We start from the raw sequence: 16,173 nt of genomic DNA, 5'->3' as shown, positions 1-16,173 counted from the left end.
AACACAGGGAAAGCCTTTCAGGAATGTTCTGCAATTTCAGATCTCCCCAGTGGGTATTTTTAGGAATGGCAGCATACATCTTCTCCAGATGTTTTCTCTCTAATCAGCTCCTTTCTCTCTGCTTCACTGTCACCACCTTCGCGGAGGCCTCTTGGTTGGTACAGCTGAAATAACCCCCTACTCTGCCTCCCTGATTGGTCTCGATCCCTGCAGTTTCTCCTCCTCTCTGCTACCATCATTCTGAAAGGAAAGATCTGTCCTCAGAACAAATGTTCTGATTCATAAGCTGTGGTGACTCGTCCGGTCGGTACTTTGTCCATACTGCTATTACGAGACAGATCTCATCCCATTATTATTTATTAACCTGTTTGTTTTCTCTCATTAAATTATGATGTATTGGAAAAAATGTTAGCATTCAGTCTGTTTCCTCAGTGCTAAGCAGCATTCCAAATACATAAATGATGCTTAATATTTATTAAATGAAAGATTGTAATTATGGATGGGTGGGTGGATGGATAAATTCACTTATGAATATAAGGGGAAAGTGATTCATAATTTCAGAAGGAAAACCAGAGGTGCTATTTAGAGTCTCTGTGAATAGCAAGGGGAATGATTAAGTGACTCAAAAGGTCAGTCCCTCCATTTAAAAAAAATGTTAGGATTATTCCCATGATTCTGTGGTTTCAGAATTTGAAATTCTAGATCTGCATGGGTCCTGACATAAGCTGCACATTTGCACCCCAGATATTTAAATTTATTCTCATTTGGAGAAGGTCTGATTTTTAAAAAAAATTAATTCATGGAAGTAATAACACATTATTATCTGTGATGCTTTAATTGGTATTAGACTAACCACTTGGGATGTGGAAAATGTCCAAGCAGATACATTAAGGTCGATTCTGGCATATTCATAACAGTTAATACTTCAGTTAAAAATTACTCTAATTAAAAAAATAAAAAACCACACACACACACACTTCTCTCTCTCTCGAGTAATTTCCATACTGCTGCTTAGCACTGTCAGGAAAATTTTCTTAGGAGATATTCTGTGGTGACAGTTACCCTACACCCAAGTATTACACGTTTGCTTGACAGCAGGTATGGTCGTATAAATGAAATATCAAATTTCCTAGAGTAGAACAAAGTAAACAAATACCACGACGATCGATTCACTTCCAAATAATATTGTGCATGCAGACTCTCTCTTTTTCATATGTGCTATACACATACTATATTTCATTATACAGCCTTTATATTTAAGTTTAAGATGCCTGATGCCTCCCACCACCGCCACCTTTTCCCCCTGAATACAGAGGCTAGTATTTTAAAAGGCAAAGAGAAGTTAAGTTTTGCTTAACGAAATGCAGCAGACTGCATTTTCTGGTCTGTACTCAAATGCCAAAGACAGCTGATCCTTCTGCTCCTCAGGGAACCCTGGGACCCTCTTTGCCCTTCCTTTGCTTCCATCTCTCAGGTCATCATTACTGGCCTCAGTAGACGGCTTAGTGCACATCAATTTTCTTTTGTAGTCTTTGTGATTATTCTGTGAGGTATTTCCCCTTTTACTATTTACTGTTAGTCCTTGTTGCTAATTACTATGACCCTCTGTCTATAGCTGAAGAAACGGAAGCTCAGATAAAAGTGAACCTCTCAAAGATGCGTCTAAGCAGTGAGTGATAGTTTGGGGACTGAGATCCCCAGTTTTGGACTTTAAACCTAGTGAAACAGGTCCTGTATATCTGGTTCTTATCTATCCATTTGTTTGATTAATATTTATTGGGCACATACTAAGTGGCAGGCACTGTCCTAGATGTGAATAAAAAAATCACTGTCCCTGTGAAACTCACAATTCAGAGAGCCGCACAAGCAATAGACATGACAAGTAAAACTTTAAAGTATGTTAAGCCATGCCAAGAGAAATTCAAGACAAAGAGAAGAATTTTTGAGGCAGGGATGCACACTCTCACTTAGCATAGATGGAGAGACTCGCTAAGAAAGTGAGACTTAAGTAAAAACTTACAGGGATGAGAGAGCTAATCAAGCTGATGGCTGGGGGAAGAGCATTTCAGGCAGAGGGAACAGCATGTGCAGATGACCTGAGACAAGAAATGTGAGAATGGCGATGTGGTGGCAATAGAGTAAGCAGGGAGGAGAGGGGTAGGAGATGAAGCCACAGATGGCTGTTCATTCGTTCATCTATTTCTTTGTTTTTTTCAACAAGTGTTTTGTCTATTCCCTGTTACTTAGGATAAGCAGTAGGCAGTGCACATACGGTCCTTGTTCCCATGGGGCCGCACATGGCTTCATACCCTCCTCTCTCCAGAGGCCTCATTCCTGGAAGCTGGAGCTGGACAGAGCTGAAATGGAGATCTGGAAAAGCCCAGGAGGACTTGTTTTTATAAGCTCTGAAAGCTGCTGTTCTTTCTGCTTAAACAGTGAAGGCTTGCAAAGTTTTAAGGAAGGGAAGGGAAGGGAGTGAGTGTGTGCACGCATGTAGGGGAAGCAAAAGAAGTTTTTCCCGGCAAATGTTTTCCACTGACTGATGGCAAAGAATTCCTGAATGCATGACTTACACTCACCTGCACGTTACAGCTAAACTGAGACATCCCCTAGTATAGAAAACCAACCTAGAATAGGAAAGACACTCATCCTCGACCGCAGTACTTAGTTTTTCCTGTTTATGAGAAAAGCTTTGATGGGATGTCCCCTCCCCAAACTAGGCAGTTGTCCTTGGGATAATGATGTTCAAGAGAAACGTGAGTTCAGTCATGAGAAAAAAGACCATCTCTCTGCTTTGAGGGGATTCTGAAAGGAAAAGAGGGAGAAGCATCTAAACTAGTATCTGAAGCTCAGAGAAAAGAGTATCTCAGGCACCACCGCATCCGCGGCAAACTCGGGTTTGAAATGTGCAGCAGACAGGAAGCCTAAAGTTATTTGGTCTGTTTAAGGTTTTCCTACTCAAGTATGTATTGTCATTACACGGAGGGTAGGTGGCCTGGGTTTCACCCCAGCTCCATTACTTATTAGCTGTGTAACCAGGCAAACTCTATTTCTCAGTCTCCTCTTGTGTAAAATGAAGATGATAATCAAGCCTATTTCATGGGGTGGTTGTGAGGATTAAGTGAAGTAATATGCGCTCAATGCTTATAATACTGTTTGATGATAATGAGAACTTAATGCTATTTTTACTAATTCTAGATATATATATATGTAAAACTGAATCACTTTGTTATATACCTGAAACATAAATATATAGAATTACATACGTATATATATTCTTTTTCATGATTCTTTTCCATTATAGGTTATTACAAGATACTGAGTATAGTTCCCTCTGTGCTATAAAGTATGTCCTTGTTGTTTATCTATTTTATATATAGTAGTGTGTATCTGTTAATCCCAAATTCCCAATTTATCCTTCCCCTTCTCTTTTCCCCTGGTAATGATAAGGTTTTGTTCTATGTCTGTGAGTCTGTTTCTGTTTTGTAAATAAGTTTATTTGTACCATTTTTTTAGATTCCACATATAAGTGATATCATGATATTTGTCTTTCCCTGCCTGACTTACTTCACTACGTATGATAATCTCTAGGCCCATCCATGTTGCTGTGAATGGCATTATTTCATTCTTTTTGTGGCTAATATTCCATTTGATACACACACACACACACACACACACACACACACACACATATCATCTTTATCTAGTCATCTGTTGATTGGCATTTAGGTTGCTCCCGTATCTTGGCTATTGTAAATAGTGTTGCTATGAATATTGGGGTGCATGTACCTTTTTGAATTAGAGTTTTCTCTGGAAATAAGCCCAGGAAGTGAGATTGCTGGGTCATATGGTAAGTCTATTTTTAGTTTTTTAAGGAACCTCCATATTGTCCTCCATAGGGGCTGCACCAAACTACATTTCCGCGAACAGTATAGGAGGTTCCCTTTTCTCTACGCCCCTCCATGATTTATTATTTGTAAACTTTATGATGATGGCCATTCTGAATGGTGTGAGGTCGTACTTCATTGTAATTTTGATTTGCATTTCTCTAATAATTAACAATGTTGAGCATATGGACAAAAAATTATATTATTACATACAAAGAGTGACTACCCTTATTGTGGAAATTTGAATTTCAGTAAATAACTCCTGAATACTGGAATCTTCAAGCCATGAATGAGTGACTGTCTTATACAAAAATTATAGCTGCTGCGGTAGGCAAAAAAGGAGCATACCTTGAAGCCAAAAATATTTCTGAAATCCATTAAATCACATCAAGTTGCTAATAAATTTTTAAGGCTGGCATTGAAGAAAGATATAGCTAGATATAGCTCTGTACTAACTTCTTCAACTTTTCCATCATAAAGATGAGACACAGAGGTTGGAATGTGAAAAATTGACTATAATATGTGAGTATTGTAATCCAAGGTCATGAACTGAGAATCAAATGAAAGCCATGGCATAGACTATTACCTTTGAGATATAAGATTTGTTACAATAAAAAGGCAAACAGGCTTATAAAATCTAGATCTATTTTAAAACACTAATGCTCTCTGAAGTATAGGGTTCATTTACCAGATGTTTTTGGTTATTTCTATTATCTTATAATTAAAAATTCTATTATAATGGAATTTTCCCAATTTTGCCTAAACTTGAAAAATGACCATTGCGAATTTCAATTTCCCCTGATTAAAAAAAAATTTTCTTTACCATGAATAATTAAAAGTTGGCTGCGAAGTAATGTGTTCTACCTATACTGAATGTTCATCTACTGGTGATGACGATGAAGGAAATGATAAATGTAGGGTTTCCAGAGAGGCAGGCAGGCAGTCATTGTAAGTCGTGGTTAAGAGCCTGGACACCAGCCAGCCGTGGGCTTATCCTGAGCTAGCAGTTTGTTAACTGTGTGGCCCTGGTGTTTCACTACGAAACCCCTCAGTTTCCTTCCTGATACGTGAAGGTAATTCCTGTCTCATCACATTGCTGTTAAGGTTAAACGCAATGATGCCTGTAAATCCTAACGCTTTCAAGCAGTACCTTCGCATAAATATTTTCAGAAGCATAAGTTTAGTTACTTAAGATTATTCTCATTATTCTATTGTTATAAATTATGAACTCTAATTATATAATAAGGCATTAAGCGTGGACGTACTTCTGGCTCTGATATTATGACTGTTCTTTCCAATGCTATGCCCTTCTGGTGCCAAGTCTGCTTTACTTTCAAAGGTTACATACTGGAGTCAGGATAAATTATAAAAAAGGTGTATTATGTACATAAGATCTAACACAATTTTTTTAATTTCCTAAGACCAAAAACTTACGTATAACATATTTTGTTTGAAATGTACCAGGGTTAAAAAAAAAATCACTTAGGTTTTATTTGTTATTCCATAAATAGGAATTGTCGGCCTCTGCTAATTGCTGAATATCTATAAATGCTTCCAGCGTCAGTTTCTACTTGGTGTTTTTGTGATTTAGTAAGAACATTAACGTTGTATTAGCAACAGCAAAACAGGCAAGGGAAGCTCAGCATTCAATGAGACAGTCCTCTACTGCCGCACCCGCTGTTCCTACTCTCCGCACCTTAAATTGCTCCAGGCAAACAACTGCAAAATTTTTGAATGAGAAAAACCCCCACAGACCTAGCACATAGACACCAGCATAACATTCCTCCCTCTCAAGTTAACACTTTAACTATAAAGGGATAATTTCGGTGAGTCTGTCTTTGAATTGTACCAGTGGATATAAAAATATCAGTGGAGTAAATGTCAACAACTGCAATGGTCAGAAAAAAAAAATTACCTCCTTCTCTTTGGAGCTCTGATAAGTCTCCCCCTTTTATTATTATATATGATCTTTGTCTCCAGTTACAATCTTTGTCTTTTTTTTTTTTTTTAACATTTTTTTTATTGAGTTATAGTCATTTTACAATGCTGTGACAGTCTTTGTCTTAAAATCTATTTTGTCTGGTAGAAGTGTAGCTGCCCTGACTCTTTTATGGTTTCTATTTGCATGGAAGTTTTTTCCATCCCTTCCCTTTTAGTCTCTGTGTATCCTTACTCTGAAGTGAATTTCTTGTAGGCAACATGTGAGTCCTCTTATTCCCCCTTTAATCTATTTGGCCACTCTGTATCTTTTGATCAGAGAATTTTATCCACTTACATTGATTTACTGGTAGGTATGGGGTTAGTAACACCTTGTTGTTCCTCCCTGTTCCTTTCTTCTCGTGCTCTCTTCCTTTGTAATTTGAAGACTTTTTGAGTGGTGAGTTTAGACTCCTTTTTCGTTATCTTCCGTGCTTCTACTGTAGGTTTCCGCATGTGGTAAGCATTCCAGGGTACCTTACACGGTACATGTAAAGCTCTAAGCTTTTATTCTTCCACACTGCATTTTATGTTTTGATACCACGTTTTATATCCTCTTACCTTGTGTATCCCTTAGCTAATTATTGTAGTTATACTTTTTTTTAAACTTTTTTTTTTTACTGATTTATAATCATTTTACAATGTTGTGTCAAATTCCAGTGTAGAGCACAATTTTTCAGTTATACACAAACATATATATACATTCATTGTCACATTTTTTTCTCTGTGAGCTACCACAAGATCTTGTATATATTTCCCTGTGCTACACAGTATAATCTTGTTTATCTATTCTACAATTTTGATATCCCAGTCTATCTCTTCCTGCCCCCGCCCCATTGGCAACCACAAGTTTGTGTTCTATGTCTGTGAGTCTGTTTCTGTTTTGTATTTATGCTTTGTTTGTTTTGTTTTTTTTTAGATTCCATATATGAGCGATCTCATGTGGTATTTTCCTTTCTCTTTCTGGCTTACTTCACTTAGAATGACACTCTCCAGGAGCATTCATGTTGCTGCAGATGGTGTTATGTTGTCATTTTTTATGGCTGAGTAGTATTCCTATTGTAGTTATACTTATTTTTACTTTTGACTTTTACTCTTAATAATAGTTTTATAAGTAATTCATTCACTAACTTTCCTATATATTTACCTTTTACCGAGATGTATACTATTATATGTTTTCTTGTTACTAATTATTGCTCTTTCTTTTCAACTTAAAGAAGTGCCTTTAACTTTTGTGAGAACAGTTTAATGACGGTGAACTCCGTGCGTTCATGCTTATCTGGAAAACTCTCTCCTTCAACTCTGAAGGAAAACTTTGCCATGTAGAGTATTCTTGGATAGTAGGGTTTTTTTTGGTTTCTTCCCCCTCAGCACTTTGAATATTTCATGCCACTCCATCCTGGCCTGCAAAGTTCCCCTGAGAAAACTACTGATGGTCTTAAGGGGTTTCCTTTACATAACAACAGGTTGTTTTCTCTTGCTGCTTTTAAGATTCTTTCCCTCTTGTTAAATTATGACATTTTACTTATAACGTGCATGGATTGGTTTCCTTGGGTTTCATCTCATTAGGAACTCTCTGGGCTTCCTGAGTGTGAATGTCTGTTTTCTTCTCCAGGTTAGGGAGATTTTTCAGTCATCATTTTTTCAAATAAGCTTTCTGCCCCTTTTTCTCTTTTTTTCCTTTTGAGACCCCAAAATGCCAGTGTTAGTCTGCCTGATATTGTCCCAGACGTTCCTTAAGCCGTCTTGACTTTTGTCCTTCCTTTTTCTTTTTTGGTGCTCTGACTGGAGTGTGCCCCACTGACCTGTTCTCAAGTTCCCTGATCCTTCTTTTGGCTTCCTCCAGTCTGCTGTTGACCCCCTGGAGTGTGGTTTTCAGTTCAGTTATTGTCTTCTTTAGCTCTGTGGCTCCTATTTGGTACTTTCTGTATTTTCTTTCTCTTTGCTGAGGTTCTCTCTGTGTTCATTTATTCCTCTTCCAAGTCCAGTGATCATTTTATGAATATTATTTTGAACTCTTTACCAGGTCAGTTACTTCTATCCATTTCACTAAGGTCTATTTTTCTGAAGTTTTATCTTGTTCTTTTCTTTGGAACATATACCTCTGTTTCCTCATTCTTCTTGACTCTGTGTGTTGGTTTCAACACATCAGATGAAACAGCCACCTCTCCCAGTCTTGAAGGAGTGGCCTCATTAGAAGGTAAGGCTTAGCTCTCAACCCTGTCCTAGCTCTTGGTTGTTTCTCTGACCTCTGTGATTGTCCAAGCAGTCTATTTTATTTGTATTAGCTCCTGGTGGGTAATGGTAAGCCACTACCTTCCAGTGTCCCAAAGCGGGGTTCTCAACCAGCACCTAGATTCAGGCTGAATGTAAGCTAGACCCTCAGGCAGCAGTTTTTAAAGGATGCAAATACATGCAGTCCTGTGGGCTGCCAGCGTAAGCCCTGTTGGCCCACAGAGCCCCATGACCTGGAGGCAGCCTCTGGGTGTGAGACCGGTGTGTGCTTTAGTCTGCCACCTGTCCTGGACCCTGGGGGTGGAAGCTTGTCAAGGACTGTTGCTCTGATTGTTGCAGTTTCATGGGATCCCGAAATACCAACTCCATAGTTTCTAGTGCCAGGTGATCGAGACATTCCCCTGGGTAGTAGGAGCAAAAACCAGGGCACCAGGCATAAAAACCAGGATACCAGGTTCATGTACAAGTTCCCTCCTAGGAGACACTGGCACTCTGGAGCATGGCATCGGGAGAGCATGAAGATAGCAACCGTAAGAAAAACCACCCCATAGCTGAAACAAGGCAGGAGAGCACGGAGGCGGTGCCACCAGCCTACCCACGTATGAAGGGCGTTCTGCTTTACTCAAGCCTGCCAATTTTAATGTAAATTGTATCTAAAAACACTCCCATAGAAACATTCTGAAAAGTGATAAAATATGTAGGCACTCTGGCCCAGACAAGGTGACACATACAATTAACCATCATACTGACTAATATCTTGCCCTTGACTTTTTCTGAACACACGATGCCGCCTATTCTTTACCACCTACTGATAAAAAAAGATCATCTACTGACTGAGCTAGTTACAAAACACTTCTTGAACTTCTTTCTAGTGGAACTTGAGATTCTCTCTCAGTGTGACCGTTCCTCTTGTAAAGCCAAAAAGAGGTGGCTGACATCTGCATCTTGAACAGAGATGCATCTACCATAGTGATTGGTCGATAGAGGCCCCATTGTGTGCTAGATCAAAAGAGAAATGCCCTGGAGAATCAGGTATGCTTATTCCAAAACAAATGGTATGGGAGTTCATAGAAGGGTGAAGAAAAAGGAAACTGTCCATAAATTATCAGCAAGACTCAAATGGAGGGACATCTAATTATGCGTAAGCTCAGGACGCTGTCACTAACAGCCCCTTAGCACATGAGCTCCAGGAGGACCCTGGAGTTGCTGAGCATACTATGTAAGCCTGCATCATGAGATGGGGTTGGTATACACTTGTGGGAATAAGGCCAAGAAAATCACAGCACAGAAGACACGGGAGGGTGCTATTAAGCTTATAAGGCCTTGATAAGCTGGGTAGACTGAACATGACTGCACAGCGAGTGGCCACAGAATTAAAAATCACCTGATCCCTCCTGACAATGTCTCCGTTTTTCAGTAATTTCAGTAACTTCTGAAAGGCTAAAGCCTTAGTGGAAGGCTACTATTGCTACCAAAAATACCCCTACCCATATGAGAGGTTACAGTACTACTGAAAACACAGTCCACTCTAGAACAGCGTGCGGCTTTGCGGTGCCCACCCCCGCACAGTTGACAACCTGCACATACACCATTCCGCATCCCCAGATGCACCCTACCGTGGAGCTCACAGCAGTATAGAACTATTGAAAAAAGCCTACATGTAAGTGGAACCGTGTGTTGTTCAAGGGTCAACTGAACTTCTGCTCTAGATTTTTTTAATCCACTGATATGAACGCTTTTCTTTCATATTACACCATCAGTATCATATGTAGTGATGAGATATGGTTTCACTGAGTAGAGTCTACTAGACCATTACACAGGAGAAATGTGGATTTGTCAAAAGTTACCATTAACAGCTTTTATTATAAGCTTTAGTCATAAGGGAATTCCCTTACAGCTCACATAAGACGTCTTCAAAATTATAACGTGGAGGCAGATAGTTCGCATCTGTATTATATGTGCAGGGGTGCGCTCAACAAGTTTATTTCACTTGTGAAATTTCATCTCAAACAACAGTTGGCTGTCTGGCGGACATTTGCCTTCAGTAATCTCACAAATCGATCATATGTTGTAATTGAAGTTGGAGGCAGAGATTTCTAATCTTGATACCTGTTTAAATGTATCTGTCAGCCAAAGTGTCTGCTGAGAATATTCAATTTTATTTCAAGAGAGAATAAAAGCATCTCAGTTATGAATCCTAGAAACAGGCTGACCAAATCGGCTCCCTCCACAATTACTCAAACAGCCCTTTCAAGAATAGGGTATTTTAAAGTTGTAAAGCAGAGATTGCATTCGATTATTTGCAAACATCCTTTGCAAATGAATTTACACTGCCCCATGTTACTTAATCTGTCTCTCTCTCTCTCCTAGTTTTCCTTTAACAGGACTGGAATAAGAATAGGAGATCCAAGGTAAAGGTAAAATATATTTGCCACCAGAAGAGAATAAGCAATAAAAGATAAAGGTAAAAATAGCCAACAGTAAGCAGAACCTCAGCATAACAGCCCTTTATTGACTAGGCTAATCCGACCGTAAATCATGGGAAGCCAACATTGCTGCTTAATAGGAGCAAAACACAATTAATACTGAAGGTACATTCAGCAGCTAAATAACTCTCATTTTTAACAAGTTCAATATAAAACATTACATAAAAGGAATTCCCTGGCTTAGTATAAACTGTAAAGATTTTTGTTTCTTTGCTTTAATTTGGCAATTTGAGTTTTGTATCTTGGATCACATTTTAATTGAGTGGCCGATTTTGCTGTAAGTAATAATGCTATTTAAAGTTTTGAAGTGTTCTATAAGCTCAAATCATTAATAAGTGTGTGCAATGTTATAAGGTTCCAATATTCTTATTTGCTGGTGGCAATTTTAAATTATTTTCAGTTTAATCAGCATTATTTTTGTGGCCCCATACACAAAGTCCCTCCGCTTCCCCTCCTCGTATTATAACTGGTAGAAAATTTTCAAGTGATTTAAAAGTCTAGTCCGAAAAGTACTCATTCAGTGTTAGATTCTTCTGTATGAATAGTTCATCAAGAGGAAAGTCGTCTAGTTGAGAAAGCATTTTGTTTCCTTATTGTAGCGCAGCACCAGATGCAAAAGTGAAAACGATTCAGTCTTGATGTCACAGAACAGTGTTTTCATTGTGCTTAGTCACTACATACTAAGGAAACAAAGTACTGAATAAATTGCCCTCGAATGGCCTAAAAACCTGTTATCCGTGAGTTTTAGGAGGTTACAGGTCATGCAACACCCAACTGCCAGTATCCTCCTGTGGCACCGGCGCAGACCTCTGTCCCGCCGCTTCTGCACCTGACAGCGATTTATTGACTTTCTCTCCAATTGACTGTGAACTCCTGGACAGCAAGGAGTCATAATGTTTTTTTAAAAATTGAATCCCCAAAGCCTACCACAGTATCAGGCACATAGCCACAAAGCAGACCTACAACTGATCTCCAGAATGAATGAACGAATGAGTGGATAAGCCTCCCTTGAATCGAGTTTGTTGATTCTGCAAAAGGGATTCACATTCTTATTTTTTTTAATGTTTCTCTACTCAGCCATAAAAAAGAATGAAATAATGCCATTTGCAGCAATGGATGGACCTAAAGGTTATCATAATAAGTGAAGTAGATAAGTCAGACAAATAAATCCATATATTTCATGGCATCACTTATATGTGGAATCTAAAAAAATGAGACAAATGAACTTACTCACAAAACAGAAACAGACTCACAGACATAGAAAACAAACTTATGGTTACCAAAGAGGAAGGGGAATGGATAAATTAGTTTGTATCTCCTAATCCCAAACTCCTATCATATATAAAATAAACAACAAGGACCTTCTGTACAGCACAGGGAACTATATTCACTATCTTGTAATAATCTATAATGGAAAAGAATATGTATATATATGTATGTATGACTGAATCACTATGCTGTACCCCAGAAACTAACACAACATTGTAAATCAACTATACTTCAATTTAAAAACACAAAACAATAAAAATGTTGCTAACACTCCATTCTGTTTTAAATAGATGCATATTCTGCAGTGTTTACACTATGTGACCAATGACACCATCTAACTAGGAGGCAAGTTTTAAGATTATGAGAGAGTAAATAATATTCAGTTAATGGATCATGAACTTCCATTATTTCTTGCAAATACCATGTTCAGAAAGAAACTGAAAGGCCACGTACTCTGTCTGTAGGTTCTATATCCTTGTGGTATCAACTGACAGCCCTGGCTCTCTGGAGCCCCCTCCTCTATGTTCTCCCAGACTCTGGTCTCTCTTGGTTTTCCTAGCTCTCTGTCCACACTTCACGTTCCTTAGCAGGCACCTGCTTCTACGTTACCTGCTAACGTGTTGTTGATGCTCTTCCCTTTCAACACGTTCCTTCTGAGAGAGCCTTCTTAAGTAAGCATTTCAACAGCTTCTAGGGGATAACTATTCTCAGGTTTCTATGGCAATATATCAAACTATCCAGTTGATATCTCTACCTCACCATAGCTTTATCCATTAATATCACCAACTAGGTTAAGCAAGAAATATCTTTCTAGAATTTTCTTTCACTAACCTCTTATATTCAATTACCAACTTCTATAGATTCTGCTCCCTGGCCCTTGACACGCCCACTAGATCAATCCCTATCTTAGTTCAGGCCCGTTATTTCACACTTCCCTCATTTCCCTGCGATTGAGACACTGCAGCCAAACAGACTTGATAAGGTGTCAGCTGGACCCTTCTCTTCTCCTATTTAAGGTTATTCAGTGATTCAGCAACGGCTTAGAGGGTAGCATCCAAGCCTTCCAGCCTGGCAGTAAAAATGTAATGCTTCCCCTCCCAGGAATACCCTGTCACCCCACTTATGCTCACATACATGAAGTTCCCCCATGAATTGATTTCAATTCCAAGAGTGAGACATTGTCTTCTACACCTCCATGCCTCTGCATAAGCTGTTTTGTGTTTGTTTAGTAAACTGAACTAGTCAGCTCTGAATTTCTGCTCATCCTTAAGGTTACAAATGAATGACTTCCAGAAATGAGGAACGTACTGCTCCCCAAGGCAGCACATTCAACACCGTCCTGAGATGACACCAAGACAGGTATTCCTTGCCCTCAAGTATACTCTTTATAGTTGCACAAAACAAATATATATTTTTTTCTTTCACATGATATATCTTCAAATAATTTAAAACGTGACTCCTAGTACTTCTATTCTCTGGGGTAAATATCTACAAAACCGTTTACATAAACTTCTGTTTTTCTTAGCCCACTGAAAGTTGGGCTCCAGAACTTTCCTGGGTATCACTGATGAGGTCAAACGATGAGGTTATAGAGTGAAGCTCAACTCCACCCCTTGTCTGATACACAACTCAGCCAGCGGGGCCATTAATCAGAGGTGGACCACCTGGCAGGGAGCTGGGATTCACTCTCATCCTAGAGAGATTTGGGGATTAGGCCATAGCTGTGTCTTCCTCCACAATCTAAGTGCAAAGCATTGGGAATTCTGAGCTTAGGGGATAACTTACCCCACTCTCCAAAGAAAATAAAATTGTATCTGAAATTATTGATTAAGAGATTTAAATTCCAGTTAAAAACGTGTGAAGAGTAGAGGAGGGAAACAGGCAGGAGAGAATGTATTCAGGAAAGGTCGTTTTTGTTTAATAGGAAGGCTTTTTGCCCACCGCAGGAAGAGGAGGAGGCACAGAATCCCAGCAGGCAGGGCGCCCTGCGCCACCTGCCCTGTTCTCCCGAGTCCCGGGGGGTGCCGTTCTGCTTCCAGGCGCTCCAGGGACAGATGCGTGCTGCCTCTCCCAGAAATACCTCTGAACAAACAGCAAGCTCCTCAATCTTAAAAACAAATCCCTGACAGAATTTTAGCCTTCCATTAGCAGACAGGGATATTACTTAGGAAAGAGCCTGAAGATGTGCCTCATGGTTGCTAATGAAATTCTCTGATGCCCAAACTAGATTCCATTACAATGTGCGAACATTCACCATCATTTGTAAGGTTATAAGCGCCTTATTCAGAGTAACACCTACGAATCAACACTTGGCTCAAGTACCACGGAAGCATTTCCATCTCACAGGAACTTCAAAGCACTCACGTGCTTCCCATTTCTCATTTTAGTTGTAAAAATATAGGCCAAACTCTGGAAATCTAGCCCTGATGATACATTTTTTTAAAGTCTTAGCAATAATTTCCAACAACTCTAAAGAAATAACAAGGGAGACACTCCTGGCTCTATTAAATTAGAATTAACTAAGTAAGCAGCTCTTACATTTAAAGTATCAGGTTGAAAATGCCGCATTTTATAGTGCTGCTTCCTGGACACCTGGCTCGGTGTCCTGCCTACCCTTAGACTCGAATCTAATTGAGGGAAAAAAATCCTTTGATAGAATAACTTGTTTCTGTCCACCTCACTTTTGAAAACTTAATATTATTTGAGTAATTATACAGTTCCTTAAGTGCTTTTTTCCCAAATATCCATATCACTTGAGATTTAAAATCTTTTCTAATATGAATTTCACTCAACGTCTGCATCTTTTTCTTACTACAGTAAAAAATTTTCATCTACGCTTCTTAATATCAAATTTAAGATGTTACAGCATATAATTTTCCATTAAATTAAATAGGCTAGATTTAGTGGCTATTAATGTAAAACATAGAACCTGCTCTTCCCACAGTTCTCTCCAACTCACCTACTGGCACCTTCCTCATTCTGTTAGCTCAGGACAAAAACTGAAGTCGGCTGTGACATGCCTCACGTACCTTTCTAACCCGAAAATCTGCGCCCCTGCCCTTGCTCACTTCCCGCAGCCGCGCCAGCACCACTGCTGTCTCCAGTGTGCTATCGCCAAGGCGGCTTCCACGGCGGGCGCTTTGTGCCCGTGCCTCCCTGCACCTGGAGAGCCTCGCGGTGGTCCACAGGGCACGCTCACCCCCCAGCTCCTTCATGGTCTCAGCCAAAACGAAGACTCCCCCGACTCAACACTCTCCGTCCCCCCTCCCTGCTTTACCTTTTCCCCAGCACCTGCCACCACCTACCATACTACATGCTTTGCTCGTTTATCTTCATTTTTGTCTCCCCCTGTTGGGGAGGCAGAACGCGCCCCTTGGTAGGTAGGCGCACCTCCAAGATTCCTGTGCCCTAAGCAGTCAGAGAAGCACTAATCTAAGCCCGGCTGTGAAGGGGCTTTGCCGTGGGATCGAAGTTGCTTATCAGCTAACCTTAAAATAGGGTGACCATCCCGCAGTCTCTGGGCAAGACTGCTGTAATCATTTGAGCTTTTAAAAGCCAGAGAGTAAGGCGGCGGAGAGCGGGGGAAGGGGGAGGTCGGAGAGACTCAAAGTGTGAGGAAGGCTGGCACACCTTGGCTGCTTTGAAGATGAAGGCGGCGGTGTGATGAGGGAAGCCGCGCTGACGGAGGGGAGAGGCTCCCCGACGGCAGCTCCTGGGGCAGAAACCTCACCCCGACGTTCACGAGGCACCCAGTTCCGCCCAGTAGCCTGAACGGGCTTGGGAGCAGATTCTCTGTTGGAGTCCCCAGGAAAGAGGCACAGCGCAGCGTGAACGGTTAAGCGCACTCGCTGAGCTCAGCCCTGGGAAGCCCGGCTGAGCCCTGCTGTGCCTGGAAGTCTGACCCCCAGAGAAGCAGCGGATATTGGATCGAGTCGCTAAATGTGGGTAAGTCACTAAACGTGCTAAGGCAGCAACAGAAAACCAATACATTCTAATAAAATATAGGCCCTGTGAGGGCGGGGGTTCTCATCTCTTTTTTTTCCCCTCCTGTGCTGTGCTCCAGAACCTAGACTACCACCTGCAATAATAGACAATAAATACTTGTTGAAGGAAACAATATATACAGTTTATACATTCTTTCCTATGAAATCCATATTTTACAAGATTTTCTTGAATTTTTTACCCCAAAACATTGACTAAAAATATTTAAATGTAAAATGTAAAAGGTGGATTGATGTGAAAACTGTCCATTCAGCAGTTTGTGCCTTTGCAAGTGCAGTGGTCATCACATCCATGGAGCCGACACAAGAAGCAATCAA

The 16,173-nt window shown here is 40.2% G+C and overlaps 1 protein-coding gene across 2 annotated transcripts in view; it reads right to left on the bottom strand.

Moving 5' to 3' along the window:
* Window positions 1–16,173, bottom strand: part of TAFA2 (TAFA chemokine like family member 2) — a 439,356-nt gene that overhangs the window by 13,909 nt on the left and 409,274 nt on the right. The window lies entirely within an intron of this gene.

Source organism: Camelus ferus, chromosome 12, assembly GCF_009834535.1.
Source record: "Camelus ferus isolate YT-003-E chromosome 12, BCGSAC_Cfer_1.0, whole genome shotgun sequence".
Lineage (NCBI taxonomy): Eukaryota > Metazoa > Chordata > Mammalia > Artiodactyla > Camelidae > Camelus > Camelus ferus.
Note: the sequence above shows the minus strand (reverse complement) of the source record. Positions and strands in the feature narration are given on the sequence as shown.